At 43.2% G+C, this 13,390-nt stretch overlaps 1 protein-coding gene across 6 annotated transcripts in view; it reads right to left on the bottom strand.

The window, feature by feature from the left end:
• Positions 1-10,135, bottom strand: part of raraa (retinoic acid receptor, alpha a) — a 118,150-nt gene extending 108,015 nt beyond the window's left edge. For 4 of the 6 annotated variants that reach the window (XM_066663476.1, XM_066663474.1, XM_066663473.1 and 1 more), the window contains exon 1: positions 9,874-10,135. The gene's annotated coding sequence lies outside the window, so the exon portion shown is untranslated. The remainder of the gene's footprint in view (positions 1-9,873) is intronic. The other 2 variants (XM_066663477.1, XM_066663475.1) reach the window with 1 other exon arrangement.
• Between the last annotated feature and the right edge of the window lie 3,255 nt (positions 10,136-13,390).

Raw genomic sequence — 13,390 nt, 5'->3', positions numbered from 1 at the left:
TTTGAAGAAAAGTAGCCAATGCACCTCATGATGCACTAAAAAATGGGGAAAAAGTCTGGCATTCTTGACCGAGGGGATGGGTGGCCAGGGGGTTGTTAATTAATGAATGAAACATGTGACATTTGTTCAAAATACCCCAGGTATCAAACACCACAGCAACATACTCCCCCTGTCTAAACAGCCTTGTTCAGAGCGGCCTACTTCAGCGCATGTTCCTTTAAATGATAAAGACCAGCTTGCTGTTCACCCTGACCTCGAGTGCACAGCAGTGAGGAGTGAGGCTATATTTCTTCTCCATTTTCAGTGCTCTTATTTCTCTGAGCTCATTGTGTCTGTTTTGCTGCTTTTAACCTCATCTTTGCACTCTCACATATATGCTGGTCCAGCGCTGTGATTGGACAGACTCAGATGTCTCTGCACTTGACGTCAGAAGCGGAGCAGAATCAGAAAGCTCGATTTTTTTCCCATGCTTTCTGATTAGGCAACACATTGAAAGTTGACTGGTTGGCCTTGTTTCACAGTGTGTCGGTTGGTGGGCTCCTGACCCCTACATTAATGTGCACATGCACCGCAAAAGTGATATTTTCATAATATGTCCCATTTAAATCTGTCAATGTCCTGGACCTGTCAGGGGGTTTCTGGGTGCTACCATGTTTCCTATGAATATAAAAAAGACGCATGAGGCTTTCTTTATTATTGCATGAAGCATGTTTTGTTCAGAGAAACTACGTTAAGTGATTCCAACCAGTAGAGTATGTGTCTGTCTATGTCAAAGCTCACAGAAGCTTGTACCAGTTTGTGGTAGACCATGCGAAGGCATTTTGAGTAAAGGCCATATGCTGCAACTATGCAGTAACTAGTGTTACTGTGGACCTTGCCTTCTGGACTTTAACACTTGACCGGCCAAGCCCTTAGGCCTGATCCTTGGTCAGTAAACGCCTCTGACACGAGCGTAAACCCACATTCTCTGCAGAAGCTCGTTCCTGCAGTCCAGCCTACATTTAGAATGCCTTGCTAGGCCCCAGTGCAAAAGCAAATCCGTCTGACCTTTCAAGTGGGCAGTTTCTGTCCTGCCTCCATGGCCGCAGCCCTGAAGCAAACCACAGGAAGGAACTGCGCTGCAGCATCGCTGACCGAGCTGGAGTCCCGCTGACCACTTTGCACACTCGCAGAAGACCGTGGTCCTACCCAGAATGTTAAAACATGAAAAGCACTCAGGCAGCCCTGGAGAGGCCTTGAAAGGGCACTTCCAACAAATTAGCAGCAAATCAAGAGGAAAAAACGAGAGCCTTGTCTCAAGAGAGTGAGCTAAAAAATGGGGGGTGGGGGGCAGCAGGTCCCGAAATGTAGGGGGATGGAGCAGAGGGTTAATATCATCTTAAGGCATAGCTGCCAAAATGGGTTCTTTAAAGAGAAGCCATAAGAAGGAAGCAGCCTCAAACCTTGGCCATAAATCTAACATAATTTGATTAAAAATAATACAATAATTTAGCAACTCCATGGGGGATCTATATGAAATGTATCTGACTAATTCTCACTTAGCCCAATGCCTAGCTTGGTAAAGCCTCCAGTAACTGGGAATAAGGATTTGCAACCATGTAAAAAAGAAATCACTGGTTTAAATCCTTTGTGTTAATAGTTACTTCACAAAACATATGGGCTTTGTTCACACAGCAGGGAACCACGGTCAAAATCCATTTTTTCTACATATGTGACACACATATGTTGTTTGTAATGGCTGTGCAGACAGTAAAAAACAAAACACTGGATACGAGATTTTGGCAATTTTAACACGGCAAGTGGTCCAGTGGTCCAAATCTGATACCCTGAAAGATTCAGATTCTTCCGTCCCTTTGTTCACACTGTATTTGTTACTATGACCTGTATCCGACATTAGTGTGAACTGACTCTCATGTGCAAAAGATCAGTGCTCCACTAAAACTAACAACAGGGAAAGGTTTGTATGTTCCATCCACAACAACAATTTCTTTTTCAGAATGCTTTTCTGGGTTAAAATTCAAGTATAAAAAAAGACTTAAAGAAAAATGAAAATGAACTGATTCCAGGGCGGCATGGTGGCACTGTAACACAGCTCGAGGGAACTGTCTGTGTGGAGTGTGGTGTGTTCTCCCTGTGTCCTGTGTGGGTTTCCTCCGGGTGCTCCAGTTTCCTCCCATGGTGGTAGGTGGATTAGTGACACAAAAATATCCATAGGTGTGAGTGTGTGAGTGGATGTGTGAGTGTGTGTCGCCCTGTGAAGGACTGGCGCCCCCTCCAGGGTGTGTTCCCGCCTTGTGCCCAGTGATTCTGGGTAGTCTCCGGACCCACCGCGACCCTGAACTGAAGAGTCACATATAATGAATGAATGAATTAATTGATAAAAAAAAATGAAAGATTATCCACAGGCTGGATATATGTAGAAATATTTCAAATTTGACATTTAATTTATATATATATATATATATATATATATATATATATATATATATATATATATATATTGGACAGACAAACACAGGTAATTTCCCACTGCTGCCCATCAAATTATGAGGAATATCTGGACTGATTAATGTAAATGCATCATGGTTTCAGGTCTGAAATTTCAGACAGAATCACGTTCCAGCAAATCAGACACTGACTTTCAGTCACTGAGTTTCAGTAGCAGTGGCCCCGAATCCAAACTGAAAATGTTAATTCAATGCTTTCTTGCTGTTTACACAGACACAAAAATCTATAGAAAACAATTCCTAAAATGTAAACGTCCAAAAGTCCTCAGTTTCTAAGAGCACAGCAATGGTCTCTTGCAATACACACCACGTCCAACTGAACTGCAGCACGGGGAAAATCAGCAGCATGTCCCTGGGTGAGAAGAGTGGAGAAGAGGGAGGGGAGAGGAAGAGGGGTGTAATAAAGTAGGGAATGGTAATGGGAACAGAGCGAGAGAGTGTTGGGTGGGGTGTGGGGGGGGGGGTGAAAGTGGGATGGGTGTGAATCAGATTTTCAATGACAATGTGCTTAAGATCACCGTTTCAAAGGAGGAACGGATCATCTGTCAGAGGTAATGGTACTGTCCTGCAGGGAAAAGTAACAGTGCAATGGAGGCCATTCATTAAAAGGGGTGGAAGAAGTGTGTGTGTGTGTGGGGGGGGGGGGGTGTACTGTACTTACAGCTCCAAGCTCCAATCGCTTCCGTACACACACACACACACACACACATTCACACACTTTCATACACCCCACGCCACCCCCCACCCTGAGATAACACCAGCCTGGGGAAAATAAATACATTTAGCTCCAATCGTTATTGAGGAATATAAATATAGGCCGGATTTCCGAGGTGGCAGAGTCTGTCGCAATTAATCCAGGGCTAGAACTCACAGGCCTGAGGGATAATATTAGAGCCGGCCAGCTGAGAGATAGATAGAGAGAGAGAGAGAGAGAGAGAGAGAGAGAGAGAGAGAGAGACTAAAGCCCAGCAGGGAGACTGGGCTTTGTGCACTCGGCTTTACTTGGCACACTGAGCAGACTGGAACGGCTAAAGGCCTGAACACAGGAGATAGAACCAGATCCACTCAGCACAAGAAACTGATCCCAGTGCTACACCCAGAGGAAGAGAGAGAGAGGGGGAGAGAGAGAGAGAGAGAGAGAATGTGTAGGAGGAAAAGCATTCCACCGATCACAACAAAGCCTCTTTCACTGAAAATGTTAGCGAGCTCAGATACGGTACAGTACGATTAGACCGATAGAGCGTATCAGGTGCTTTTAATAGCTGCCGACTCACGGCACTAATATGTGTAACCAAACTAACGAGAGTACAAAACCCAGTCAGTACATTTAACATTGAATCAAAGACCCCTAAGTCGCTTCAGAGAGTGGGCACTGGAGTACGACTGCAAACAGACGGTAAAAGACTGCAAAACGAACATCCTAAACCTATCATACATAGCCTGCTTTTAAAACACTAAGCTCCACTGAAGAAACAAGTCAGTCAAAGTGTTTCAGCGTTTCTGTGTTTCAGTAGTCAGCCCCTGCCTTGCCTCTGCGACCACAGCCTGGCTGGACTGCACTGAGCAGACCGATGTATCACTGTCCAGGCCAGTGTCACTCGCCACGGATCACAGCACATCTGTCAAGGCCACGGTACGGAATGGACCAGCGAGTCACAGACAAGGTTGGACGGCTAAACAGACAACACACGCACCAGGGAATATCTCACAAAGCCTTAAACACACAACAAACCCCCAAGTTTAATTATTTTCTACAGCTCTGTACTGAATTCAGTATGTGGGTATTTGGTTATTTGGTGAGTATGTGGTTATACAGTGCAGTTTCTGCAATGCTGAGCCCAGAGTAGCAACGACGGCAGCTCTATTTTCCCTATTACAGCTCAGTGGATCTTCACAAGCTGTAAGCTGTCATTTTTAAGGTAACAATATTACATAGTGTTCATTTAAACGAATCAGAGGACCACTGACAAAATCATGGTGCCACTCAGCAAACCGATGACAGAGAACCGATGACAAACAGGTAGCATCAAACCAACAAGACCGAAGTACTGAGTTGACCAGAAAAGGCACTGGTCAAGCAGAACCACAGAACAGACTGGAGAACCACTGACAAGACCACAGAATCACTGACCAAACTGGTTCACTTGGTACTGCATACCCCGGCATACCCAATACTTCTCCAACCACTAGTCCTCTACCTCCCTAAAGTTGAAGGCCTTCTTGGTTGACTCACCTGAACCCTGCTGCTGTGTGGATAACCGCTGTTTGCTGTGGTCTGGTAGAGTGGACAAGGCGACTCGAGAGCCAGTCCCCCTCTCTGGAGTCATCTGCGACAAACCAGCTACAGGATATTTCCTCTCTACTCCACTGCCTCTCCCCCACTCCATTATATAAAGATCTGACTCGCATCCACTGCCACATTTCCCCACAGATTGAGCAAAAGATCTCAGCGGTGGAGTGGGAAACACCTATGATTGAAAATCCATTCGCAATTTTCTGGCAGGCACTCATCCAAGGACGTGCACACTACGCACTCACCAATGTCCAAATTACAAACCTGGAGATGATTTGGCAGCCAAGGCCTCGTTTACTGTAAGTGGACTTGAGCACTTCACCAAAGAGTTTCCGAAATAACAAAAGCCAAATGGCCCCTTTAAGAGGCTGAAACCAAGTGGAGTTGTCCTACCTCACTGACCTAATTGCTCCCTCTCCCTCTCATCTCTCTATTCCTCGTCTCTCCCTCTCTCTTCCCTTCACCTCCTTCTCAGGGCTCTGCGCTGTCTGACACGTAAAGATTTTTTAATACCATCAAAGGCATTCAAGAAAGAGCCCTAAAAAGAGGGTGTGATATAAAAAGAAAAGCCTTAACCATTTCATCTCTAAAGCAATGCCAGAGTCGAGGCCTAGCGTGGAATCCCCCCGATGGTAAAAGAGCATCAGCATTCAGGAGGCTTTCCGTGCTCTCCTCTCAACGTATCATCTGGGTTTAACTTCCCAATCCTGCCTTTCACGAGTCGTCTCTGCCTCTCTTTCCCTCTCTCTGCTCTTTTAGGTCCTTTCCCACACTCCCTGTCTCCCCAGAGGCGCTGGCGGACGCGTCACAGGCTGCCGCGGCCAAACCCATCACCATTCGTTGGCCGATGGGCCCACAGCATGAGCCGTAGCGTTCCTGATTCAACAGATGGAGTCATGGCTAGTTCAGGCTGGGGGCTTACCAGAACAGCAATGACTTTGACTTACTGCACTGATCAAGTGATTATAACTCATAGTGAGTTCCGCTACAAGTGGATGAATTGTGCAATCTCCATTTATCACTCTTTAAATCTTTACTGACAACACAGGGGCTGTTGCGATATCTGTAATCTCAGAAACCCAGATCACTCACAATCTCACGCAAAGTTTCTGAGCAAAGGCCAATGTCGATGATACCACCTCTCCTTCTTCCTCCTTCAGCACCTACAGTGAACACTACTCCATCAAAAATGTAGCAAAAGCTCATTAGTAACATTGGGTAGTATTTTTACCTTAAAACTACAGCTTCAAAATCATTGTGATGTTTCACTGAGCTGTATTAGGGAGAACAGAGCCTCTGTTGTTGCTACTCCAGGCTCAGCGCTGCAGAAACAGCACTATGTAGTAAACAACAACCATCCCACTCCCACTCATTACCCCTCTCTCTGGATTTCAGGACAGTGCTGTAAAAGTCAATTACACCCTACAGCTAGTAGAGGAAGCCCAGGAGCCAACATACCAAACCTTACCTAGCGCTGCTTTAATACAATATTTCGCTTTTAATGCAATAAATCTACACATAAACACCCTCCAAAGAAAGAGTCTGCTCATACAGGTGATTACTCTCCAGAAACAGAGCCCCTTTCTGGGAAGTAATACCTTTAAAAACAAACTGCATCTATACAGGGTCCCAATCCCGAACGGAGTCCTTGGGCAGCCAAACACTCTCTGGGACACATCCACACAGCCAAAACAAGAGGATGGTGCATGTGCATATCTGCCAATGCTGATATAAACACTTAAAAAAACTGAAAGGTTAAAAACCACTATTAACCAGTTTTATAGACAAATTTATTATTATTATGTCATTTTTACATAATAATACATAGTCTGGTCACCGCTTTAAACTCTTTTTAAAAGTAGCAAGTTAAATATATAATAGATCTACTCAAACTAATAATAATAATAATAATAATGAAAACATTTAAATTAAACATTTTTTTCTACATGTCCATCAGTCTACTTTTTTAGAGCAAGTCACCCACTCTTTATTTTGGTATAAAATAAATGTGACAGCAATTATCAGTTTGAAGTATTGGCAAAATCAAAGCAACAGACCGATGCAAATAATCTTTCAAAATAAGTGATTACCTGCTGATATGGATAACTCTAATATTATTGTGCAGCACTAAACTGAAGCAGGATTTACCTATAAATAACTGTGGAAGAGGGTCAGTTTCCACAGATCTAATATCTGGACTGTGATCTACTGAACAGACCGCCCTGGACGAAAGTTCATGCAAGACCATAGTAGACCACACGGCTCATGCAAGACCTCATGACTTCATGAACTGTAATGAACAAGCAACTTGTGCCTAAAACTACACTGAGCGGTCCACATACTTCAGCAGTTCAGGTCATGTTACAAATGTAGGTCTGAACGTTTTGACTAAATCAGGGACCATACGGTGAGGGAGAGCTAGAGCCCTGCAACAATAGCACCATTGTCACGATCACAATCTGCTGTGTTGCTCTTTTTTTAATATTTTTTACGCTATACTTGGACTTGTCACAGACTGAAGAACAAACTCCGCTCATCTATAAAACACTTCACTCTGCATGTTCTGAGCAACGAGGATCCAACCCGTTCTCCTGGTGCCCGTCTCATTTCATCTACCAAATACAATCTGTTCCACGGGGCTGTGTGAATAGAAAAGTTAAATAAACTGTCAGAAACTCAGCGGCGGAAAAAAAATTGCCAGGAGATGTTGAGTCACTATCGCTATTTTATTTCTTTTTTTGGTTTTTCCATTCTGTGCTTGGCTCTGGCAACTGGCCTTACTCACTGGAGAGGGAAGTGGAGAGGAAGAAAACTCTTGAGCTACTGAAGCTGGTGCGCTTCAGGAACAGATTGAGCTATCAGTTTGGAAACCAGAGAACAGCAGAGTCTGCAGGAGGCCTTGTCCTACACGCAGCAGGAACCCTGACAACATTTAAAGGTTAAATTTAATGCACAATAAACCAAATAAACAAAGTCTACACAGACTTACTACAGATACCAGCATTGCATTCATTACAAATAAGTGCACACAAAATAGGGCTGGGCAATGAATTAATAATCAAATTCAATATTCAGAATTTCTAATCTACGTAATCCTGCCTATTTAAAAATGTTTTAATTCTCTATATCCTTGTATTTTATTTTTATTATTTCTGTTAATATCTCCCCATTGTGTGTTCATTTACTGTCCCCTTAAAACCACACAACCATGCTGTAATCATGTAATCATGAGGCCGACCGAACGACTCTAGCAACTTGTACCAAAGAAAAATGCTGTGTCTGATGTTTGGACGTACTGTCACCTCTAGACTGTCTCTCAGCCAATTACATTGCTGTGGTGTGATGTAAATTTGATTAGAGATACAACCACTAACTCACATCATATAACTCACTAGGGCTGGACAATAATTCAACATCAATATTATAAAATGTTTCAATAAAAATTATATTATTTTCAATATTTCAATAACATTATTTACAGCATCTGTCTGATTGACATGCATTACAGGGCACTGCCGTCAGTTCATTGCATTGCAATATTTAAAAATGTTAATATTGACAAAGGTGTGCAATGCTTAAACAAGTAAGGGGGGATACCTTCATTTTTAAACTAAAACAATAAAATAGATCAAATTTGCTTTTTGATGCTATACACTTTGAACAAGGAACATGGTGCAACTCTCCGCAATATATTAATGACTGTGAATTTACAACACATGGCTTTGCCTTTTCATTATAAATATCATGAATGGTTCAGCCCTACAAGGACAAAAACAATGCCAAGGTCAGGTCTAATCTCTAATTCTGTGCCACACAGGCCATATTAACCTAACATCCTCCAGTCACAGCCTTGGTGTACACAGCTGTGTAGTTAGCCTTTATGTTTCTGGGGACTGTAAAATAGACAACAAAATAAACAGTCTGAATAAGAAACCATACTCTTATCTGTGCTGTGAGTAAATGGAGATATCAACAGACACTTTTAGCTCATTATACACAACCTGAGGGTAACACTTTCAAATAAGCTGTGGTTAGCATCTTGTCAGCAAGTGTACCAACACAAATACATCAGGAAGAATAGAAGAACAACCTTATATCTGCTGAAATGCAACAAATCAAATACAGCAATATCATTCTGGATCCATATTACAAGTTACATCTACGATAGGCAATGGAGCCTAACAGGTTTAGTCCTATTTTTGAATGAACCACTGGTACCATGGTTAACTGCACTAAATCTTAGTAAACCTCAAATTTAAGAAGCACAAATAACAACTTTACAGCTAAATATTTACAAAAATAGATCTGAAACCAAGTTTAGGCTCACAATGTTAATATATGAAAAAATAAGCATAAGTAAGATAATCCATGTTGTTTCATAATATTATATCAGCTTTATGTACACCTGCACACATGGGGCACTGTGCAAAAATTTTAGGAGCAAAAGAAGCAAACAAATTCTGAGACAGTAAAACGACAGGGTCGCATTGTGGTTGTTTTGGTCCACATCAATTACCGCATTCACCCCTGTCAGACTTCATTGGACTAAAGTATTTGTGTGAAAACACTTGTTTAGAGAGTAGAGATAGCAGTCAGTGGTCACCTGTGGAAACCAGTGGTTTCCCATGACACATTTACTAAATACTAAACATCATCATAAGATACTTTAACGGTTTCTATGGGTTTGGGAATAAAAACAGAAGTCAAGTTAAGTTTGGTCATTCTACATGTAGGATAAAAAAAGAAGCTGTGGTGAGTTTTGGGAGATATTAAGCTCGACGGTGACACTGGGGGCTTGCTGTTGCCTAACGGAAATCTAACGGAAATTAATCCTAACATTGACCGTTTGTATTTGAAAAGCTGGAGTCGCTGCGTTGTCGTCATGCCAACGGACACAATCGGTCGCGGGAGTTTGTATCCTCTGCGAAAAGTTCCTGAAAATTGAAATAACGCAGATGCCAACACCGAACCTATTCTAACAGGTAATGTCCGATATACAAACTTCCGTCTGCTCGTTATCCCGCGTCGGTAACGCGGGCCGCTGAGAGCTCCAGACAGTAAGAGGGACCGTACCTGGACCTGTTGACTCCTCCTACCGGCGGCGGCTCGCGAATGTAACGGTGCGCCGCTCTCGCTGCACGGACCGGGACCAAACTGCACCAACAACCCGTGCGATAACTCACCAGGAGCCGCGGACAGGACCGCGCGCTGGGGACGACTGTGCCGCCTGTGGTTATTGCTGTTGCAGATGGTGGAGTTAGTGGAGTTATAGTTGTTCACGGGCGCAGAGAGGGACTTCGAGTCTAAACGGAGCTCCGCCACAGGCAGCGGCAGCCATTACAGTCACGTGCTGCGGGTGTGAAAAACCAGAGAGAGAGAGAGAGAGAGCCCCGCCCCGTATAGCACTTCACTCCGTTTCTCCATCACTTCTGTACTTCCATCTCTCTCACACTCGTTTTCCGCGTTTCTTTCCAACCTCTTACTTTCTATCTTTCTTCCCAGACAGCGAGCATATATCGGTCCACTGGCATAAAAAGGCTGGCACACCACTGACTGTAGACCACTGCTGGTCCGCCATAGGACCACTCAGATTACTGTCCTGTACAGAATATAACTCATTTATAATCTCCTCAAACAGATCTTACATGCACAGAGACTTTTATTCTGGAAAACAAACTAATACAAATATTACCAACAACTATGAGAGATATAATAATGAGTATAAGCCTGATATAAAATGATTAAATGCTGAAAATGTTGACACTGTGCTGGATTAAAATTATTTACTAATCTTATTTATAAAGAATGACAAAAAGAACCTAATGAAGGAAAAGGTGTAAATTGGACTGTGAATGGAAAAGTGCTCAAATGTGGCATTTTGTCTAAAATTCTGTTTAATCCCTAGTGGTCCGCCCAGAAAACGCTGTGTAAAACACTATAGTAGACCTACAACTTTGCCCTCAGTGGGTCAGCTGTCTCCTTGCTATCAGGGCATTATCACTATTTCTGACATTTTCCATTCTCTCTCTCACTCTGTTTCATTTCATCACTGCTGTATCTGATATTAACTTTGTCATTTCTCACTCTGTCAGTTCAATTCATTTTAATTCAGTGTGGTTTACTGGCATGAAAAAAGAATTGTATTGTCAAATCCTGGATTACAAAACACACACACACACACATACACATATCATGGGCAAGTTTTTTTCTTAAGGTGTCAGGAGTGAGTATTATTTAGTTAAGTTGTTTTATTTATGTAGCATTTTTGTTTTCAACAGGAGTCGTCATAAAGCAACTTTATTGAACAGAATAGAGTTGTCCCAGGCTCATCCTCATCCCTGTCATCTCCCTCTCTCTCTCTCTGTGGTTGTGTAAGAGCTTTCACCTGCCTGTGTGTGTGTGTGTGTGTGTGTGTGTGTGTGTGCGTGCAGCAGGACGAGCAGCAGGAGCTCTGTGCAATATTCATCACTGACTGTAAACAGACGCATGCGACTGCTTTCATCCAAGCCTAGGAGAGACGTCCCAGCAGCCCCTGCTCCTTCACTACAGTCTCCCTCCGAGCTGAGGGAGAGACCACGCACTTCAGCTTTTATTCTTACTTGCTGCTTTTATACTAGCTACATTTCTGAGAAGGCTTTAAACTACGTTAGAAAATTTCCATGAAGATTTCATGGCATTCACCCACCAGAGCATTTACTTTCAATTACAGGTTTACAATCATTGTGAAGCTCCACTGAGCTGTAATAGAGGGAATAGATTTTTTGTGGTTGATACTCCTGGCTCAGGACTGCAGAAACTACACTATGTAGATACTTTTGGAGGAGGGTAGGAAACATCCCCCTTTCCCCAGTGTTGCAACAGTGAATTACACTCTGCAACTCTAGGGGGGAACCCAGGAGCAAAACAAAAATCGTACCTAGTATTAAATGCTCTGCACTAGCTGTACAATAAGGTCACATATGAGGTCACCGTGCTCAAGTGTGGCCTAGAAGGGTATAGAGCCCCCCAGCAATGACATGTGGAACAGTGGAACTGTGTTCTACCTTTAGGACGAGTTGGAGAAGTGGAGGGTGAGTGTGATCCTGAACTCAGGTAAGATAAAGACAAGATAAGGTAAGGTAAGTTAGCACTATTCTCAAAGGAAATTGCAACATGAAGCAATAAAACAGCCTTACTGCCTTCTTTTTACTCCTCTTAATAACACTAACGAACAAGTGTTCCATTTTAAATCTAAGCTAGATTGCATTTTGCTGTATGTTTCTTCCCTTATCTGGACTGAGAGATTTAAACATCTTTAAGTACCTGAAGATATTAAGATCATGTGCCTGACTTTGGGGAACAGGCTTCATTCCTAACTCCAGAAAAGACGAAGGCTACGATTTTCCACATTTTAACACATGGTGGCCAGAGCCACTTTTCACACGCCGTAAACTGTCAGCCGCAGAATATCCCCAAAAAGCTCCTGAAAAGAGCTAAAAAACAAGGCTGCTACTAGTGAGCTTAGGAAGCTTTTCGTCTTCTGGGCAAACTTGGACAAGGCCAAAAAAAGAAAAGAAAACAACAAGAAAATGCTTCCTCCCCTTCTGGCTACGCATGAGAAGCGAAAGGGTATCTGAGACTGCAAGGAAGAGTCACATGACTTTTATATTTTTGTGCACCGAGCTATTTCAACACAGAGCTAATAATCCTGGTGTTGGGGTTGTTAGAGGTTGGAACTTGATTTCGGTTTTCCTCAGCACAGAAATACAGTGCTAATACAGTTGCAATGAACACTGGAGAAGTTACAGGGCATTTGTGTGGGGCAGTCTACATAAAAGTTTTACAATCCTATTTGCAAAGCTAATTTGGCTGAAGATGCTAAACGGTAAGTAAGTTTGCAGTGGTGATAAGTAACTCCTGAAACCATAGATGTGTTTTTGGAAGGTTTTTTTAGAGGTGGAACCGAAGCCAAACTTCCCCTGGCATGTTTTACAGGGCACCTGGCTTGCTCTTAGCAGGTGCGTCAAATGCACCCTCTTAAACCCAGCCCTCGGCCTATTTCAGGAGTAACCTTAGAACGCCCGATCAACTCTCTGAGCAAGCTTCTCCTGTTGGCATCCCATGCCACATCTCACTGTCTGGGAAGCAAGCATAGACTCTCTTACATCCAACACACTCCCGCCACACACACATAGACACAGCCAAGCAGTGACCCTCCCAAGAAAAACATTTTCGGTATCTTAGCTAACATGTTGGTGCTGAGTGGACAAATAAAGTATCAGTATCAATGGATCACACACTGGGATCAGTATCCTTCCCGGCGAAGATCCACCCACATCACCAGCCACTTCCTAGAATGGACTTCAGACTCAGAGCAGACACTGCCTGGAGCAAGAGCATAACAGCTCCAAACCTGCGAGTCAAAGGGTGCCAACCAATGCCTCTTCTACTCCCCAGAACCATCATAGCTTTTAAAGATAGAAAAGGTTTGTCAATGGCAAGCCTTCAAGAGCAGCTCAGACCTGCTATTCCAAAGAAGGCAATGCTTTAAAAACTGCCCCAAAGGCAGTACAGATTTTTTGAACTGTGCAAGGAGGCTACCAATGTCCTA

This window comes from Hoplias malabaricus, chromosome 3 (genome assembly GCF_029633855.1).
Source record: "Hoplias malabaricus isolate fHopMal1 chromosome 3, fHopMal1.hap1, whole genome shotgun sequence".
In the NCBI taxonomy this organism is placed as follows: Eukaryota; Metazoa; Chordata; class Actinopteri; order Characiformes; family Erythrinidae; genus Hoplias; species Hoplias malabaricus.
Note: the sequence above shows the minus strand (reverse complement) of the source record. Positions and strands in the feature narration are given on the sequence as shown.